General features: G+C 42.5%; 2 long non-coding RNA genes across 2 annotated transcripts; one reads left to right on the forward strand and one right to left on the reverse strand.

The window, feature by feature from the left end:
• Positions 1-9,945: 9,945 nt before the first annotated feature.
• LOC147262960 (uncharacterized) lies at positions 9,946-16,644 on the forward strand. The gene is made up of 3 exons (XR_015112602.1): positions 9,946-9,965; positions 16,072-16,161; positions 16,518-16,644. It is a non-coding gene; the product is annotated as an uncharacterized LOC147262960 (long non-coding RNA).
• Positions 13,749-14,819, reverse strand: LOC147262961 (uncharacterized). The gene is made up of 3 exons (XR_015112601.1): positions 14,675-14,819; positions 14,346-14,588; positions 13,749-14,265 (listed from the first exon to the last, which is right to left on the reverse strand). It is a non-coding gene; the product is annotated as an uncharacterized LOC147262961 (long non-coding RNA).
• Positions 16,645-21,877: the final 5,233 nt, after the last annotated feature.

Consider the following 21,877-nt stretch of genomic DNA (forward strand, 5'->3'; position numbering starts at 1 on the left):
AGGTGCCGTGCTCCCATCATTTAACAGAGCAAGAGTTTAACACAGCCAATTATGTCGTTTGCATTATGCTTGTAAGCATCGTTCTGTTTAGAAATGATTCCTTAGCCCATGTTTTACTTTCATTTTAAATTTTTTCGTAATGTGGAGTTTTATTGAAAATTAAGCATTATCATTAAAAAGGGGATTGGAAGCTCATAAAAAGGTCTGTGTGCCACTCCGCACATAATTACTTGTGTAAAAAAATCTCCACAGCCTTCGCAGCCGATTTAATGACAGGGTACAGAGTGTACAAGAGCAATTGTGATCCATTATCACTTTTTTGCAGCAATTGTTGTGTGCCAGCTTCATTGGGTACAACATTCTGTCCTTCTGGTCCACATACAGAGTGCCATTTTTACTTTGCAGAAATATGACTTTCTTATCCTAGAGATGGTTGAATGCTTGAATTCAACTGGTTTGATATAAACATTAAAAGAAGCACATTTTGGGGGTTCATAAACATATTTCTGTCAGGTCCATTCACGTCAAGAAACACAAGAGATGATAATGAGCCTGATTTGTTTATTATAGTACAAATTGGCGGTTTGGCTCTGTTCAGAGGAGTCCCCTGATAATTTTTCATGAGCACCATGAAACAGGGGACCAGCAGCGTGAGGGAAGGTTCTCCCAGTTTAAGACTGGAAGAGCAAACATACCCCCGTGAACAGAGCAGCAACATGACATAGAACGAACTATGCCATGTATACACGACAAGGTGGAGCTGGGGAGGTGGAGGGTAGCAAGTTGTGAGCAGGAGCAACTGTACAGCAAATAACAGCAGCAGAAGATAGCAGATAGCAGCAGATAACAGATAGCAGCAGATAACAGATAGCAGCAGATAGCAGATAGCAGCAGATAACAGATAGCAACAGATAGCAGCGATGACAGCGGGCAGAGCAGCATAGCCAGAAGCTAGCAGAGCGGGAGTTGAGGCCGGGTGACATTTAAGTTGAAAGGGGCCAATCAGAAGCAAGGGATTTGATCAGCTGATGTAGCTATAGATCAGCTCATTGATCAGTTTGATTGATAGACGGGAAGCTAATAGCGCTTGACTACCATGGCCTGACAGAACTAACGCTAATGCTCGATTAACCATTGAATTTCCATAGCCTCACGGACAATTTTGAAAACTGATTCACTCAAAAAAAAAACATGAGAAATAACCTGCATATATTCAACAAAAATAAATTACGATTTGAAACAACATTAACATGCATAAATGTACATCAGTATTAACCAAGAGATTTTTCTGAGTTGAGCGTTAGTGAAGCAAATTTCCATTGCTTTTGAGAAAAATCCTGCTTTATTAGTATTTCAAAAACCTTTCTGTGCCTGGAAATTGATATCTTCAAATGACGGTTGCACAAAACTTAATTGAGGGATTCAGCCAGGATGAAATCATTGCATTTGGGGTGGAAATATTCCTATTACCTGCATCAAGGAGGTCTGATGATGTATTGCCTGGGCAACGGTATGTGCTCTCTGACTACCTCTTTCCTCACCTCAGATTTTTTCTCTGCTTCTGTGTACTGTCATCCTTCCCTCCTTGTCTTCTGTTTTGTTCCTACATCAGTTCTCCCTTTTTTCTTACTCCTTGGTTGTTATGACAATGAGGACAGATTTAGTGCTTACAGGTCACCTGGCATATTAACTTGCTGTAAAATGTAAAAAAAATAAACAGAAATGGTGAAGAGTGAAAGTTTATATGAAAAGTAATTTTTCAATATTAAGAGTTCATTTTAACAATACTCTTTGTAATGCCATGAAAACAGCAATTTCAGAGTCATCTTTCCATTTGCATGTCTTTGGACTGTGGGAGGAAGCTGGAGAGAACCCACACAGGCACACAGAGAACATTCGAACTCCACACAGAAAGACCCCGTGCCTGAGAAGGGGCTTGAACCCAGAAGCTTCTTGCTGTGAGGCAACAGTGTTAACCACTGCACCACCGTTCTGCCCAGTCATTTTGTGTGTTATCTCAAAAGATGTCTTATTCCACACATGCTGCTTACTCATCATTTATTCTCATACATACACTGCTCAAAAAATAACACTAAATTAACACATCCGAGATCTGAATGAATGCAATATTCTTATGAAATACTTTGTTCTTTACGTAGTTGAATGTGCTGACAACAAAAATGATCGATGGAAATCAAATTTATTAACCCATGGATGTCTGGATTTAGAGTCCCACTCAAAATTAAAGTGTAAAAACACACTACAGGCTGATCCAACTTTGATGTAATGTCCTTAAAACAAGTCAAAATGAGGCTCAGTCGTGTCTGTGGCCTCCATGTGCCTGTATGACCTCCCTACAATGCTTGGGCATGCACCTGATGAAGTGGCGGATGGTCTCCTGAGGGATCTCCTCCCAGACCTGGACTAAATCATCTGCCAACTCCTGGACAGTCTGTGGTGCTGTGGTGGTTGGTGGATGGAGCAAGACACGATGTCCCAGATGTGCTCAATTGGATTCAGGTCTGAGGAACGGGCGGGCCAGTCCATAGCATCAATGGCTTTGTCTTGCAGGAACTGCTGACACACTCCAGCCACATGAGGTCTTGCATTAGGAGGAACCCAGGGCCAACCCATGGGTCTGAGGATCTCATCTTGGTTCCTAATGGCAGTCAGGCTACCTCTGGCGAATACAAGGAGGGCTCCACACACACACCATTACTGACCCACTGCCAAACCGGTCATGCTGGAGGATTTTGTACACAGCAGAACGTTCTCCACAGCGTCTCCAGACTCTGTCACATGTGCTCAGTGTGAACCTGCTTTCATCTGTGAAGAGCACAGGGCGCCAGTGGCGAATTTGCCAGTCTTGGTGTTCTCTGGCAAATGCCAAACGTCCTGCATGGTGTTGGGCTGTTAGCACAACCCCCACCTGTGGACGTGGGGCCCCTCATACCACCCTCATGGAGTCTGCTTCTGACCATTTGAGCAGACACATGCACATTTGTGGCCCTCTGGAGGTCATTTTGCAGGGCTCTGGCAGTGCTCCTCCTTGCACAAAGGCGGAGGTAGCGGTCCTGCTGGGTTGTTGCCCTTCTACAACCTCCTCCACATCTTCTGATGTACTGGCGTGTCTCCTGGTAGTGCCGCCATGCCCTGGACACTACGCTGACAGACACTGCAAACCGTCTTGCCACAGCTCACATTGATGTGCCATCCTGGGTGAGCTACTTTACCTGGGCCACTTGCGGGGGTTGTAGACTGTGTCTCATGCTACCACCAGAGTGAAAGCGCCGCCAGCATTCAAAAGTGACCAAAACATCAGCCAGAAAGCATAGGAACTGAGGAGTGGTCTGTGGTCACCACCTGCAGAACCACTCCTTTATTGGGGGTGTCTTGCTAATTGCCTATAATTTCCACCTGTTGTCTATTCCATTTGCTCAACAACATGTGAAATTGATTGTCGATCAGTGCTGCTTCCTAAGTGGACAGTTTGATTTCACAAAAGTGTGACTGACTTGGAGTTACATTGTGTTATTTAAGTGTCCCCTTTATATTTTGAGCAGTGTATATTGCAGACAGCATGTCCTTTTACACTATAAATCTTCTGTAAACTCCTTACCCACAAGCTATGACTGACAGATGGTGGTAGAGGCTAATGATATGTAATCTTAATCATGCCAGCATTGCTAGTTTCTTTATTATGGAAGTCACACATGAAAATCCTCTATTGCAAGTAGTAATGACATGAAATATCTTTAAAAGTTGGGTGTTACTTTTGTAAAAGTTCATAATGCCATCTTACACTAAGTAAGTGTATTTCCCCAAATGTCAAGAATAATCTGGCTTAGTTGACAGACATCTGTACCCTGGATATACAGAGTATCTGAGGGTTTTGCTCTGGAGAATTCAGAGGGTGACAGATGTCACAGAGACCATCAGACACCTGGTTGCTTACTCCTTGGGATGGCCACACGGCAGTGCTGGCTGCCTGACTCAGTCCCCATGGATTGGCCAGTGCTCCTGAGGAGGCTCTTAAGTGTGATGTCGCCATCAACCTCTCTGTACTGTCAACACACTCTGTGGTTGTCACGGCTGCGAGGTCAGGCCCATCCCAAAGCATCTGTTCTGTCCTCTCACTTGCAGCCCTGTTTCTGCCTGTCACACCAGATCCTTCTACAAGCATCTGTGTTTCTGTCTTTATTCCAGCCAGGTTACGACCAATCAAGGGCAGTTACAGTGCCTATTAATTACAATATGTACTGTATATTGATCATTTTAGTAAGATCACACACACACACACACACACACACACACACACACACACATTAACTTTATTTATATTTTTTGATATCTAACTTTTGTGCCAAAGCCTTGCATCTGATCACAAAAGTAGACCAGCTGTGCACAAGCGAAGATCTATCGGACAGAGTTGCAGCCGCAGTTGAGAATCATGCAAGTGTTTTTCTTAGACAGCTGTGCTGCCACAGCCGTGCACCCAACATCACAGGATTTGAGAAAATTTCCAGCCACTCAGCATTAAACCAAAAAGAAGGCACGGTGGCAAGCTATCTAGCCAATAAATAATGAGGAAGGAATGACTTCCGCTGGGATTTCTAATTCTGCCAGACTGTGATTAATCCCATCAGTAAACAAAGCAGAGGTCATCGTGTTTTGGAGAACTCCAATTACAGAGTAATCAGCGCTCATCAGACAAGCTGCTCACCCGCTTCTTGGTGATTTCGTCAGCAAAGGGCTCTCTGGTGAATAGTCTGCCCTCCACAATGAGAACAACCAACTCACTGTGATCCTGTGTTAAGAGAGTGGGAGGCAGAAGGAAGGAAGGAGGCTAATTAGCGCGCCATTCATTAGTAATGTGTAACATGTATGCTTTGGTGGGCTAGTTAAATTTGAGTGTTGTTTTTGATATGATGAGTGTGCTGGTGGTGCAGTGGTTAGCAGCAAGAAGGTTCTGGGTTCGAGCCCCGGCTCAAGAACAGGATCTTTCTGTGTGGAGTCTGCATGTTCTCCCTGTTCCTGTGTGGGTTCTCTCTGGTACTCCAGCTTCCTCCCACAGTCCAAAGACATCAAGAGGGGACAAGGCTGATTGATACTCTAAATTGACTGTAGGTGTGACTGTGAGTGTGAATGGTTGTCTGTCTCTATGTGTTGGCCCTGCGATGGACTGGTGACCCGTCCAGGGTGAACCTGACTTTCTGAGCTGTTTGAGTTAAGGGGTGGGTTCGATTAGTCCATTTTGCTAAGAAAGAAACCTATCTGAGTCATGTGACCAAGAATTATTTCTATGGCGGGCATGATAACAGCTGTTAAAATTCTCCAAAACTTTTAGGAAAGGAAGTTCAATGGTTCTTATTTGATCTTTTTTAGCAAAGAAGATGATTATTTTGCAAAGGATAAGAGACACTGCCATGTGATCGTTCCTCGTGGCAGCAACTTTCATAACAAAAAAAATCAATACAATCGATGCAAAGAACACAGATCATGAATATTTGACACTATTTTAAGCACATTTAAACAGCATTAACAAATATTATTGAAATCATTTATTTTTTTAGAACTTTTAATATAACAATACAAGTTCCGTCCATCAGCAAGTGAAATAGAAATAACACTGAACCCAGAAAAAAACATGCAACATACAGGAAACATATTTCAAAAGCTGAAAGAGTTTCTACCTGAGTTTCTACCTAGTTCTGAGAGAACTACAGTTTTTAGCTCTGTTGTTAATATCGAAAGATATTTGCTGCAGGGAAGTTACTGCAGGCATGTACACATTTCTAAGGACTTCAGCAGCTTCTCTGATCTTTTAAGACACGAGACAACAATTTTAAGAAAACAACTGATTTAAAATGTACATTCACAGACCTTTTAGGTGCAGATTAAAAGTCAAAGTTTTTCTGAAAAATATTATTGTGGTGGAATAATGATTTGAACATTTTCATTAACTCCAAAATAATCGTATTTTCTCTCCAATGACAAACCGTCAAGGATCTCTGAGCCAATGGCATACACACCTTCATATTACATTTAATCTAAGTGTTGTCACCTATTGCAGGAACTGATGAGTGTCCAGGTATTGGAGTAACCACAGAAATGGCTAAGAAACATGTGGGTTCATTCATTAACCATCTCATAGGAGTGAGGAGCAAGACCAGGGCAAATACTGGTTCAGCATTTCTATGCTTGTCTATGCCATGCCAAGATACCATGCAGCTTTTCTGCTGGATAGTAAAATGACATTTACAAACTAACAATAGCGATCATTCATGTTACCAACTTTATGTTGTTGTTACTGTTAGTCTGTGACATAACAAAATGTAACGCGACAAGACAGACCACATGAATTGTCTGTCTTGTTTCCGCTATTCTAAGTCTGACCATAAATTGTTAGTTGTGTCAACCTGGCAATCAACAGAATAGATTAGTAAGACAAAAAGAAGTGTGACCCCTACTGATGGGGAGGTATAAATATTGTTCATCCCACCTTTAAATCAAATCATCAGATAAACAAACGTCAACTGACCACAGTACAGTCGTTGTACAGGCTTTGTCACTCTGGCATGTCGGAGGTCTAAACAATTAATGCAGCCTCATGTATAAATGAGTGCAGTGACTGGAGGCATTTGTATCATGTTGATATACATGCATATATGATGGCTAGGATGGTGAATGTGAGCATTCACAATGTGACAATCACTTAGTTTCGCATTTGCAACCAACAACATTTATTGTTGTTTTATTCATTTATACATTTAAATGTATGATTTTTTTTTTTTTTTGTATGAGGCTCGGTGGTGCAGTGGTGAGCACTGTCTCTTCACAACAAGAAGGTTCTGCATGTTCTCCCTGTTCTTGTGTGGGTTCTCTCTGGGTACTCCAGCTTCCTCCCACAGTCCAAAGACATCAAGAGGGGACGAGGCTGATTGATACTCTAAATTGACCCTGTTAAGGGGGTAAACAGTAGAAATGGATGGATGGATTTTTATTTCTTTTATCTATTCATGTTCAATCTCAGAAGAGAACTTATATTTCTACAGGAAACAAGGTGAAGAATCTAAGAAGTGCATTCTGTCGTCCATCTACAGAACATTGGCATTTCATGAGGTGGATGCACATCAGTATCATGTGCCATTGCTTCATGACATTGCTTTATGAATTTGAGGTCGGATTATTTTAGCACCACTGCCATTTTTCCCTATCTCCTTAGGGATTATCATAATCGCCTTTCTTTGACCTCATGGCATTTCCCATTGGGGTTTGAAGGGAGGAAGGGGTTTGAGGAAAAGTGAGTAGAAATTGGAAAGAGGAGGGACTTTTCGGAACACTGGTTTGCCGAGAGAAGACCAGAGGGTATCCAGCAACAGATGCAAATGAACCATGACTCATTGTTTTCTTTCAGTGCCCAGAGTTGAATCATAAAATGTGTCCTTTGCATTTGACGCCAGCTTTGAAGGTTAAAACCCCTTCTAGATGGGATTGTTTGCAAACTGGTGGTGAATTTAGATTTATAACAACATATCACTTCTGGCACTTAATGTCACCAATTACAAAAGACAACTGCAGGTAACTCCTGAGCCTTTTTATCAGTGTGGGCGGAGCCCTAATCAATTCTTTCTTTGTTCCCGTGGGAAGCAACAAAGGGAGCAGAGAGCGGTGCAGTTGGTTACACAACAACAACACAACAACATACATTAGGTAAGGAAGTCTATACCTCTCAGTAACTCACAGGCCATTGCAGCTGCAATGTTGGTAGAATTCACGCAAGGGCTGGGTAGGTTCCGGTCTAGTCTATCACACCATGCTTGATGTAGGGTTCTACTCATCACTATTACCCCTCTCAAATGGTGAAGCTCAATTTTATAAAATGCTTTTCTACCTTAGTGGCACTCAAAGCGCCATCTCATTACTCATTCACACACACACACTGATGGTGAAGGCTGCCATGCAAGGTGCCAACCTACTCATCAGGAGCAATTATGGGTTCAGTATCTTGCTCAAGGACACTTCGACATGGTCACCGGGGTCGAGGATCGAACCTGCGACCCTTTGGTTGCTAGACGGCCACTCTACCCCTGAGCCATGCCGCCCACACTTTAGAGACACTTATCAGCCAAGAACTGCTCTGCTATCATGAGTTTGTATTTATTGCGAACCTGTTAACAGTAGAAATGGAAGATCCCAAGTCATTTTCTGGTTTAATTCCACCTTGGCCTCACAGCCTATTTTACCTCCACAGATTGCTCCAGTACACAGAAAATTACACATTATTGACTGGCAAGCTAATTGCTTACCCTGTGGGTGGTGGTTCACTTACCCATGAATTATCTTTCAGTTTGCTAGCTTGCTAGTAGTAACTCATATGCGGAAAATGGCAAGTTTGACACAGAGTTAGATGCTGCAATAAGGCAGGCCTTCTCAATTCTTTGGTCAAGATATACAAAGAATATGTCCCTCTTGCATGTGTACCCATCAGTTGTGGACAGTTTAAAATACCAAGCACGGCCTATCATGGTGTCCTTCCACTACATTTTTTTTTTAATTGCATCATCTCTGCATCCAATGATTGCCTTACAAAAATTATACAAAAAAGCTGGAACTTTTTTCAACTTTAGTAGACAGCACAATAGAAGACCATCTGGCTTAGTGAGACTAATATGAGCAAGTCCACATCAGGTGGTTTTAAGCGATGGCTACTCCTAACCAACATCAACTATTAACAATCTAACTTCAAAGATTACAAGACCACGTTCCGCAACGTAAAACTAACCAATAATGTGTGTCTGGCTCTTAAAAGAAACATTTCAGTCCAATGCAGGGACTATCATAAGTGTATCAGTGACATGAGGAGATTTGTGCATTCTTTTCTGTCTGGCTCTGGATCTCAGACAACTTGGACATCTTGATACCACTAAATGATAAGTGTCACAAGCAAAAAAAAACAAAACAAGACAATGAGTTATAAGCATTCATCCTACGTATGTCTTCCACTCTTGTGCGGTTAAGTTGAAATGAAAACGAAGAACACAAACAAAGAAAACCAAACTCAGGTAAGGTCTGGATTGCAGATAAAGTCATTGGTTCATTTGAGAATCTGGGGCTGTACAGAGCAAAAATTAGCAGCAAATATTTCAGTGCTATGCGGGGACTATCATTGTGACATACCATAACCACTCAGTTAAGAGAATGGATGATTGAACACACCTGCTGTGACTTTTTACATCTCACATAAGCCTGATATCTGCACACCTGACAGAAAAGCATGACTTTAATCTCAACAAAATTGACCATTATAGTTCAACAGACTATTTTTAGTGTTTTAGGTCTGAAAAAATAATTATTAAGACAATTGGATTGCTGTTATCAGAGGGGAAGTGGTAACATTGTCTGTTACAATTAGCTGTATTGTCAAGAAAACATGTCAAATATCAACCGAAACAAACCGGCTGATTGGAGTAATGAAATAAAAAACTGAGAAAGGGTTCTCAATAGTTGAACGAATAAACCAAAAAATTGTGCTCTGTGCCTTGAACTACAAACATGTCAGCATAAATTTGTGATCACACCTGTGTCAGACTTATGAGCTTCTGGCAAGGGGCCAGCTGAGACCGTGTGTTCTCAATAACGTGCAGTCAAACAGAGATGAACACTCCGTACGGCCCTGCTAATCTTTAGAGCCCCTCTACCTCTGTCCAGTGCTAAGCTAAAGTTAGCAGGTGAGCTCGGAGAACTGTTGAGGAGTGACGTTAAGACTGCCGAATAGAGGCACATGGCTGGCGACAAACGGTGTGAAGAGCTCCAAATGATTCCACAAACTGTTTCACGGATTCTTAAGTATGTGATTGTTCACTTAGAATGGCTTTCCTCAATGGTTTCTTCCACTGATGTAAAATTTCCTTTGTTCATAGATAAGTCCAAGGGAATGAAGCCGAGAGCATCACATGCACCTTGTAAGTCAAACAAACTGGAAACATCACTTCCTGACTTTGTATTGATTTAAGATGTAAGAATTACATACACATACCAATCACCAAAATAAGCAGTTAGATGGACATGGATGAAGACAAGGATGCATGAAACCCGGATACGTAGGAACTACTTAAAAAAATCAAGCTAACTGGTTGCCTTAAAATTTCTAGGTAATGAAGCATTAGCTGATTACGTGCAGTAGACTCATGTTCAATGTGCTTGAGCTCCGAATGGAATGGGATAGAACAAAACATTTAAGTTGAATGTACTCATGACCTAGTTGCAGTAACTGAAGATTCTTAGTTTAAACAATTATTCCCCAACAATTTATTTAACTGAGGTTGTTAAGTAAGCATTACCACTCCATTACCAATAATTAATATATTTTAACTGCCATAACTTAACTTTTTTAGTTCCCGAAACTGAAAATGTGTTTTAATCAATAGAGCCATGTGAAATACACGTACACAACTGCAAACTTACACTGATCCAATTTGTTTTTTTGAACATATTTTTTTTCAGCAACGAAAGAAACAAAGACATGGCTTAATAGGTTCATAGTGTGTACATTGTTCAGTGATGGCATGAAAAGAAAAAAAAAGCTGCCTCACAAACTGGTTCTATGACAAGCTCTCTTCCCCTTTACTTCCAATTGCACTATTGTACTGCACCTCTTCAAATCTGTATGTGTGCTGCCAAACTGGTAATATAAAACTCAGCCTTGCTGCGCAATGGCATCTTTACATTTACAAATAACAAACGTGTCCGTGAAAAAAATTATCTGAGAATTAAAAGAGAACAGGAGGCTGAAAAAATAACATAGCAGAGACCTGCAAGTAGTAATATACAGGCACCTTTGCGCCCATGACCTGCAGATAAAGGTATTTCCAGACATGCTCTGACATGTCCTCTCTCATGCTTTCGAACACCCATATTGACCACGTGTGACGTCCGGCCTTTTGTTTTAGGGGAGGAGGGGTGGGGAACCCAAACCCAAATCAAATTCATAGAGCATCTAAGAACTGTTGCTGCTCAGTGCTTCGATAAACACACAGTGGATTGATGATTGTCTGGGCTGCCAGATGAAGCATTCATGCGAGAGCAACCATACGTGGGGAAGAAATACCTGATGATTATTTTGAAAGAAATTATGAAAACATACTTTGCAAGCTTTGGAATAGAAATTTCTTCCGCACAATTAGAAATTACATGTTTCTGAGACACATGCTCATCAGTCCTGCTAAAATCGCGGGCGCTGCTGAGACACTGTTGGCGACACTTGTGCAACCAAGTGTGGCAACAAAAGCGATTGATGACTATTTTGAAAGTATACAGGTAGGTGACCACTACTGGAACATTTATGTTGAACAACGCATGATCTCAAACACTTGGTATTCTAATTAGGTGTAGCTACAGTGCTGTATGTATTAATTTGATTATTCTGACTGCTCTGTTTTTTCCCTGTGTGCTCTGGTGTGATAAATACAACTTTTTTTTTTACACGTAGTGCTATTTCCGTAGTGTTTTTTATGACGCCTGAGGTGTTTGTGGCATTGTTAAAACTTTAAAAGTAAAAGAGGAGGAGGAGGTGTTGTGTATCAGATTGAAAGCAACCCCCCCCCCCCCCCACACACACACACACACACACAAGCTGGTCAGCCTAAGAGGACACAGGCCCAGCCCATGGACCCCAGATTGAAAGAATAAGAAACATAGCGCACTGCTCATTTCACCAGCATCACCCCAAACAGCACGACCAGACCAGACCGGCATTTTATTGGTACCAGAAAGGTGACTCATCAGAATGGCCATGTATCCCAACGGAGAATTGGATTCCAGCCTCGTTCTCGAGGGTATGTCTGAGTAGCATGTAGACCATGCTGGTCCAAAATGCAAAAAGAAGCGGGTAGATGAGAGTGCAACGCTAAAGTACGAGGAGACTGTTGCAAGGTTTTTTTCGGTATGTGTATAAAGTTAAATATGTCGAAAGAAAGGCCCAAAAGAATTTGAAGACTTTTTTTTTTGTATAGTGGTGCGACAGGCCCGCTTTGTGCGAGGTATTTTAATGCCCTACAAGAAGTCATTGAGGGCTGCACGGTGGTGTAGTGGTTAGCACTGTGGCCTCACAGCAAGAAGGTTCCGGGTTCAAGTCCCGGCTCGGGCACGGGATCTTTCTGTGTGGAGTCTCCATGTTCTCCCTGTTCCTGTGTGGGTTCTCTCTGGTACTCTGGCTTCCTCCCACCATCCAAAGACATGCAATTGGGGACTAGGCTGATTGGATACTCTAAATTGACTGTAGGTATGAATGTGAGTGTGAATGGTTGTTTGTCTCTCTATGTTGGCCCTGCGATGGACTGGCGACCTGTCCAGGGTGAACCCCGCCTCTCGCCCGTTGACGCTGGGATAGGCTCCAGCCCCCCCGCGACCCTTACTAGTAGGAATAAGCGGAAGATGACGATGGATGGAAGAAGTCATTGAGAAAGATGTGTTTGCCAAAGGCTTTGCAGGAGTTAGAAAACGCCTTATTTTTGATAATTTGTGGAATCTTGAGGGGGATAATACATGTGACGGCTTCCTGCATCCGTCCGAGGAACACGAAGGCTTGTGGTAGGTATGTTGGAGTAGTGCATAGCCCAGGGGAGGGAAGACAGAATGTCTACACGTGATTCAGATGTTAACTCCCTACTCTCATTTCTTTATTTACAGATGTCCAAATGGCACCGCCAACCCAACACCCCCCCGGAAAATATTCACCACAACTCATGCCTATGCCATCCCCTTGCTATCCAACAGCCACCCATATCAGGAAGACACCTCGGGAAGACACTACCACTCACAGTGTCGTGTGTGCAGACAGCGTAGAGACATTTATGCATAAAGACCTGGGGGGCCGTTTCGTGCAGCATGTGTAATTTGCCGTCTACCACCTGCTCACCTGATTTTAGTTTGAGATCCACGCAAGTATTGATACATGAGGCCCCTGGTGTCTTAGCTTTATAATCTATGAACAGGTACCCGTAAGGGGCGGAGGTTGCATCATTAAATAACTCCAAAAAATATTTGCTGTTTCCTGGAAACATCTGTCTTCCCAATAATGAGATTTGATATCGGTCCCTGGCGTTCTTGAAAAGAATTAAATAATTGATGTGTAGGCTTATGGTCCTGCTGGCCTTACCCTGAATAAACAAATTTTGCAGCTAAGATTTCGATGATGAATGTATTTTGTAAAAACATTTTGAACTTCTATATTATTGCATGCATCATTCATCAAGTCGTCAATAATTAATAGATTATTTTTGTCAGGTGGTATCTCTCTGAGTTTTAAAAGATGGTCATACATTCGTTGCCAACAAGAATAAATGTAAACAATGTTGTCTATAGGTTGTGAAATAATCCACTGAGCGTTTTCCATATCTTTAACAAAAAAAGTTTTTTTTCCCAATTGGAAGGGCCACTCACCACCATGCTAAAGGGATGTTTTAACCGAGGGTCAAAACCTGGATCCATTTTTTAAAAACCGTAAGGCAGAGTGGTGCAATCGGGAAAAAGTCTACGCTTGTTAAAAACCACCTGAACTCTTTTAACAACTGTGTCATTTTTAAGGTGGAATCGCATTTTTTTTGCACTTGATTGTATGCGACACGGCTGTCAAGTAGGCGTCTGTTTTTATTGGCTGTGAATGACTGAACTAATCCCTTCAGACATTCTTGGGTGACAGTTTTGGAGTTAACAGAGTTTAATGTTACACCCTTGCATTTAACCACTGTCTTGTCACATAGTGTTCGGTACACGTAACACTTAGGTCCTCCGGACACAAACTCTGTGATGAAATCCCCACCCTTTAGCTCGTCTGTTAAATCACCCAGATATGGCCCTGTTGGGGGGACCCACTTGCCTGTTTGCGCCGTGAATATCACAGACTCTGTGTCGCAGTAAAGAACGCGCTTCTGCAGTTTGTCGAGCAGGTTGTAGAGTTCGAGGCGGGCGTATGCTGTGGTCATGGCGCCTATGAATACATTCCCGTCTTTCACACGGGCCCCCTTACCATTGGTGTGTGTCCACTGCACCATAGCGACATCATCAGAGATAAAACCAAACTGGCTCACATTGTAGTGATCACTAAACATGAATCGGCCCTAGAGCGAGTTGAGGATCAGGTATTTCTTCCCCACGTGTGGTTGCTCTTGCATGAATGCTTCATCTGGCAGCCCAGACAATCATCAGTCCACTGTGTGTTTATCGAAGCATTGAGCAGCAGTAAGACAGCAGTTCTTAGATGCTCTATGAATTTGAAAAGTTTTAGTTTTTTACTAAATCAGATATTTATTTATTTGATGATATGATCATACAGAGAGTCTCACCGGTGTCAACTGTTGAGGGCCAGTCTTTGATGCTTGGATTATGTCCCCAGTAGGTGCCGTACGTCATTGGACGGGTGAGCCATGAGCATCCACGTGGCAGGCTAGCACCGTTGGCTGTATACTCACACGAGTCTTCTGCCACACTGTGTTCAGAAATCGTTTCAGATAGGTCACAGGTCTTGGGCAGAGAGTCTTGTGAGTCAGCGGGTCCTACACTGTACAGATCAGGAATGATGACTTTTCCTGAACAAAAAATGTTTAAAAGCATACCAGTAATTTATCATTGTATCAGTTAAAGACAACAATACATAATCAAAGAAGTTGCTTACCGTTGCAATCAGCAATTTTCCAAAAAATGAAGATTTTTCTCCTGGTGAAAACAAACACAGAGTCGTACGGTCCTCTGAGGTCTTGTTGTGTCTTTCGGTCAGAAAGAAACAAACAAAGTGTGTGCCAAGTCAGCTGTGACATATCTACAAGTAAATAAAGGGGTTGGGTTCCCCACATATTTCTTCCCTAAAACAAAAGGCCAGACATGTGACTTGTAACACCAAACACAACCATATGGTCTGTTTGAGGCTTGAGCGAGGACATGTCTGAACATGTCTGGGAATTCCTTTTTTCTGCAGGTCATGGGCTAAAAGTTTTACTAAAGCAGATATTTATTTGTTTAATGACATGGTCACCACATAAAGTAAAGAATAAAAGCATCATAGAAACTCAAATTTTGTTCCAGCAAGGTCAATTAAAACCATCCGTTTGAAACATTGGAGGATCATATAATAATTAAGTTGTCTAAATCGGTGCTTTCACTCTGTACATAATTTTTTTTGTTAGGATGAGTTGCTCAAAATACAACACCCTTCATGAGAAAGTGTCTGCAGGCAGCAAAGCCATGCTTCAGAGACCGTCAGCGTTTTAAAATTGATTTTATCACACCGCTCCATTCGCAGCAGCTGGTCCACGCTCCATCGCTAGGAGTCCAATAGCGCAGCTGCACTCACACTCACACACACACACGTATGCTAAATAAAATCCTACTTTAATAGTTGTATAAAATATCACGTATCACATATGAAACTCAATGACGTGGGGGCGTGGTCACACACGCAAAATCACGTGATTGCACACACAAAAGATGAATGAAGTCATGTGATCACACGCACAAAGCGACGTCATCACGCCGCCAAGTCACGTGAATATGCGCGCGCATGGTGATGTCATCACTCGCACTGTGTCACGTTACCGCACGTGCACAAGGACGTACGCGCAAAGGTGCCTGTATATGACTCCTGTTATATATTCTCCATCCATCCATGCATTTTCTTCTGCTTATTCCTATTAAGGGTCGCGGGGGGCTGGAGCCTATCCCAGTGGCTACGGGCGAGAGGTGGGGTTCACCCTGGGCAGGTCTCCAGTCCATCTCAGGGCCAACACATAGAGACAGACAACCATTCACACTCACAGTCACACCTACAGTCAGTTTAGAGTATCAATCAGCCTCGTCCCCTCTTGATGTCTTTGGACTGTGGGAGGAAGCTGGAGTACCAGAGAGAACCCACGCAGGAACAGGGAGAACATGGAGACTCCACACAGAAAGATCCCGTTCCGAGACAGAACTCGAACCCGGAAACTTCTTGCTGTGAGGCGACAGTTGTAACGACTGCACCACTGTTCCACCCTTTATGTATTCTCTTCAATAAATTTTCTTTTTTGTGTTTAATAGCATCACGTAGATGGCAGAAGGGACATTATCATCTGTTGCTTAGTTAAGTATCTCAGACAGAGTGGAAAGGAGCTGATCAAAGACTACCAGGTATCTGATGATCATCATGACCCTATTAAAATGATTTTCTAGCCTTATAATCTGGTCTTCACTTGTGATATTATATTGGTGGCCAAAGATTCTCTGCACTTCTCATGTTTTTATTTTTTTTAAAAGAGACCCAAGATGCATATTTTTAACGGTCTTTTACCTGATTACTAAAAAAAAGATCTGATCCTTTATTTTTTTAATCATTTAATCTTTATCTAAGATATCTTTAACTTGTCTTTAGTGTCTGTTTTCCTGACTATTTAATGACCATTTAGTAACTTTATTTTGTGCGCAAAAGTGTATTTAATTTGATACCTTCATAACCTATTTTACTGATTTATTCCTTCGGTTTTCAGCTCCAGGGTTTCCCCATGGGAACCTTCCACACTGGAAGTAGTTCTGGTCAACCAACATGGGTGCTGTCCCATGGACAGCTCCAGCCTGGGTGGCTCTGTACCTCTTTGTGGAGCCTCCTGTCTGCCTGGGCCAGGGTGGTCACTGTGGCAGTACTCCTTGTGGTCGTGGGCGTTGACCCCTCTCACTCTGGATGACCCCCAAAAGTGACTCTTTGTCGCAGGGTCAACCTCTGTGGCGCACGTTGTGTAACTTTACGTAGGAAAAGTGACATGTGAATTTTGTTTGATTTGAGTTCACTAAATTGAGTAGACCTCTTTGTTTTTAGTTTCCCATTTTTCTCTCTTAACCTTTTCTTTTACTTGTAATCTATTCTTAGTTATTCCTCATTGTGGTTTACGTACGTCAGCCAAGAAGCAGTGAAAGAGGACTGCAGTAATCACATGATGAAGACTGCCGTCATCCATCCCAATGTGGCACAGGGAAGCCAAGATCCTGTGTATGTGTCAGTCTTCACTGAGAGGACAGAAGTTCTGGAGGACTGCGGAAGTGTGATAAATGCTTGCCTCCTGCTCATGGGTGTCATCTATGCTGTCAACTTAAGTTACCCACTGAAACTGAAATGTTACGTGTAGTGGGTAAGGGGGGAAGCATACCCAAGCGCGGACAGTGGGAAGGTGCACAAGAGGTTTTTATTCTGATACCAGGACACTGGAGACCGGGGAACTTGAGGCAGGGAGACTTGAGACTTGACCACTTGACATGTGACTGACGACATGACTGACAGACTGGACACTGAAGACTGGCGGCTTGAGAGTGAAGTTTGGCAACTGGAGACTGGTGACCGGAAACCTAGCAACTGGAGACTCGTGAAACATCAACTCACCAAGACAACATGCACGACGCTTAACAATACACAAACTAAAACGCACGTCAATGGACCAACAATCTAACAGGGGAAAACTCACGGGTACAAGAGGGGAAACAAGACACAGGTGGTGCAATCACCCAGGTGAGACACATGAGGTAAACACAGGAGGGAGGACAGGAAGACAGGGCATGACTACAAAATAAAAATAAAACGGGAAGCACGAGACAGGGACCGTGACATGAAATATACGTTTGAAGTATTTCAGAAGCTGTTTCTTGAGCTTGACATCCTTAAAATGTCAGCAAAGGTCCAGTCTCTCCACAAGACAATTTTAGTGTGTGTTCATGTGTTTTTTGTACTTTTGTCCAGCACGAACGGTTTGTTTAAATTTTGTTGTTGCTTTTTAAAATGTGCAATAAAAGTGTCTTTCAAGCATCCCTTTAGCTGCAAATATATGTTTTTGGAAAATATTGAATTATTTTATAATACAACAGTAAAAATATTTGATTAATTCAATTAACATTAACTAATACATTCACAATGTACAAGTACAAGGAATACTTTGAGGAACTCCTCCATGCCACCAACAGGTACCCCATGGAGGAGACAGAGCTTGGGGAGTGCTTCCTTCTTCAGCTGTTATTAACATTTCCGTGTTTCCCACATTTTGTATTGTAAACTCTTTTCTTGTCTGTAGCAACATCTACTGCACGTCTGTCCGTCCTGAGTGAGGGATCCCTCCTCTGTTGCTCACCCTGAGGTTTCTCAGATTTTTCCCTGTTAAAAGGGTTTTCTATGGAGTTTTTCCTCAGTCGATGTGAGGGTCTAAGGGCAGAGGATGTTGTTATGATGCCATGTGAAGCCCTTTGAGACAAACTGTTTGAGAAAACGGGCTCTACAAATAAAATTGCCTTGCCTTGCCTTGCCTTGGGGGGGTTGCCCAATCTCTGGGGCAGAAATCACTGAGGCAGTAAAGCAACTCCACGGTGGCAGAGCTCTGGGGATGGATGAGATCCAGCCTGGGTATCTCAAGGCTCTGGACGTTGTGGGGCTGTCTTGGTAGACACGTCTCTGCAACAGGTGGTGCCTTTGGAGAGGTAGACCGGGGTGGTGGTCCCCATTTTTAAGAAAGGGGACCAGAGGGTGTGTTCCAACTATCAGGAGATCAAGTCAAGTCAATTTTATTTATTTTGCGCCAAATCACAACAAAAGATATCTCATGACACTTTACAGGTAGAGCAGGTCCAGTACCAAACTCCTTCAGTGAATCTACACCCAACAATTCTCCATCAGCAAGCACATCCTGCAACAGCGACAACGAAAACCTTCCTTTTAACAGGCAGGAATGTGCCAAATGTGAAGCCGCTGGGATGGGAATCAGCACCTCCAAGTCTGAGGCCATGGTCCTCAGCCGGAAAAGGGTGGTTTGCCCACTCCAGGTTGGGGGGGAGGTCCTGCCTCAGGAGGAGGAGTTTAAGTATCTCGGGGTCTTGTCAGTGTAATTTACTTGCGTATTTTTCATTAAAGACAAGCGGTTCTAGTGAGTAAACATTACTTAGACATAGCCTGAGTAAAGATTTAAAGCACTTCCTGTGTGGAAAAAGTTGCCAAGATTTTATAGCACTGGGTTTCAAAACTCAGCCAAAAATGTTTTCCTAACCATAACATTACAATTTTTGCCCAACCCTACCCGACCTGACTCATAATTTTCCAGTAGAGAATGTCACTTAAGCCCCTTTCACACTGCATCAAAAACACGGGTGAACACGGGTGTTGGGGCACTCTGAAAGGGTCGACTTGGCACTTCAACCCGCATCCACCAGCCCTCCAAGCGACCCGGGTGTTTAGCGGCTCACCTCGGCTCTGCTCGGCTCGCCTGCAGTGTGAAAAAGGCAACCGTTGTCTCAGGGTTTCACACGACCTTCCTGTCGCATTCTGATTTTGTCGCTGTGCGCCTGTCAGGCTGTCATTGTGGAAGCTCCAGGGAAAAAAAAATATAAATACATTTTTAAAAATTGGGCTGGGCTGGGTTGGGCTGCACTGCGCTGTGAGAGCTGCTCACTCATCTCTGATCATATGGCAGAGGCCAAAATTTATTGAGTCTTCCTGTTGATGTCCCCCAGACTCTATTTCACTCCTTTTTTTTCAAACAGTTTCCATGTGTATGATCTTTGGTGAATGTGCTTGGAAACTCCCACCAACCGGGGAACCCTAACGTGAACTGTGCAAGCGTGACTGTGTTTATAAACAACTTGAATGGCCATCTTGCACATCTTTTTCATCGATCATGGCAGCGCACCTGGCAAGATCGTGAAGTCTGCGAGCTGATCGCCATCCGCGGTGATGAGGAGATCCGGCGGCAGATTTCTGGAACCTTACAGGACACAGCGATTTATGGGAACATCACCAGCATTTTGAGACACGGCACACTTTTATGTGTAATGATGACACTGTCAGCGCGATGATGTATGAGAGAGAAAAACACAGGCATTCAGCCTCCACAGTGGGAGCTCAGAAGCTTGAATGCGCCCTAATGCCGAAAAAAAAAACGCGGGCACAAAAACCTGCTTTGACCCGCGTGTTTCAGTGGGAAAGGTGCATTAAAGAACTGGTTGTCTATGAAGAATGACTTGAAAAATTGAAAACTACTGTCTAGATCATCACATGATCATGAACCAGAGATTTCACATATCTTTTATAGAAATAAGAAGGTGTTCGCCATAAAAGGATCCTCACTGACTTCCCATTTGCGTTCTCTGCATCGAGCTGGCCAGACAAAAATTGATGTGGCTCAAAAATCATCATTTATTTCTTTATTACAGGATTTTATACAAACAATGCTTTGGTCCGCCATCGCTTTTTTTCTGAGTTAGCAAAACAGCACCATTGGCATTAAAACCAACATTGTGATTAAAGGTGGATTTGATTTGCATCTGCCACCTGTTAACATTCACGAGTGAAAACACAGACAGCCCCACTCTGCCATTACAACCCACATTGTGACCATAAAGGAGGAATTGATTTGCATAATCTTATTCTACCTGTTGCCTAACTTGAGTGAAAACACAAGCAGCAGCCACTGTGCCATTATAGCCCACATTACGGTCGAAGGTGGAATTGATTTGCCGAGACGCGCTGTCGTCATTTTTTTCACTGCCTTTCAAAGTGCATGTTTTGTCACATAGCATTCCTAATGCTACAAAACCACTTTTGGTCATACAGTAATGTAATCCACGTCATGGATGTGTCAGAAGCTTGGGTCCATGTCACATGTAGGCTAACTACAGACACGTTTTTCAAAAAGTCACACATTTCACATTCATACAGACTTACTTTTTTCACGTCTTATTGACTGAAGCCTTGTGGTACATGTCATATCCTCATGTTCATCCATCCATCCATTTTCTGTACTGCTTATCCATTAATGGTTACGTGGGGGGGGGGGGGGGGGGACTGGAGCCTATCCCAGCTGACTTTGGACAAGAGGCGGGGTACGGGGTAAGTTGGTGAAAACTTTTAAATCTTTTGTCAAGCATTCAAAGAACTCAAGACTTCCTCCAGCCACTCACAATACTGTGTGATGACTGTAAATTTTATGCAGTTTACCCCTGTAACTAGGGCGGTACATTGCCATGTCCCAACAACTACATTTCTTCAACTCTGGATTTAGCTGTGATGTGCATATTCCCACTAGTTAATACATAATGTCATGTATAAAGGTAGTGGTTACTTCACAACTCCTGAAGACATGTGATTGTAATGGTATACGTACTTTTAAGTGTTTTTTTGGGTTTTGGCTCAAAAACAAAAACAGACGTCTGACAAAAAAAAAAAAAAGAAATAAGTATTTTGCTTTTGCCTTTCAAGGAGATGAACATTGATCTGAAACTCTGAGGTTTTTTTTTTGTTTGTTTCCAGAACAGTGTCTTCATATTGATCCTGAGAATCATGTAGTTTACACAACTGCTGCCTTTTGCTTTTCATTTTCATTCACTCTTACGTCAGATTGCAAATGGAATTACTTTCTCTGCTTGTAGATTAAATGAAAGCTCTTAAAAAAAAAATAATTAGAAGGCAAAGCCACAGACAATTTGCGGAATCCTTTGCTTTAAAAAAAAAAAAGTTCGCTTTTTCTACTCTGCTCCTTTTAAATGAAAAAAAGCACAATCATAGCTATTTTGCTTTTTAAAAAAAAAATCATTAAAGAGACTGTAGCCTCCTCTTGGCTCGCGCAGCCTCCATTCAGCATCTTGTTAAGCTATTTGCAGTAACATTGCAGTATAATTTGAAGGCAGTCCATTGGGAAAGTTGTCCTTGCTGGGGGAAGAAAGAAATCCTGATATTCTCCTTAATTAAAACATGATTTATATTTAGTCCCAGCTATGAAGCTGCCTTTGATGGTTCTTTTGTCAATTAAAAGTAAGTCCTACAGAAGATTACGTAGCACTCATTACGAGCAGGTTATTCTCAAGGACATGCGAGCCCTGGCTT

Source organism: Aulostomus chinensis, chromosome 4 (genome assembly GCF_037954235.1).
Source record: "Aulostomus chinensis isolate RoL2024-O1b breed Wild chromosome 4, RoL_Achi_v1.0, whole genome shotgun sequence".
In the NCBI taxonomy this organism is placed as follows: domain Eukaryota; kingdom Metazoa; phylum Chordata; class Actinopteri; order Syngnathiformes; family Aulostomidae; genus Aulostomus; species Aulostomus chinensis.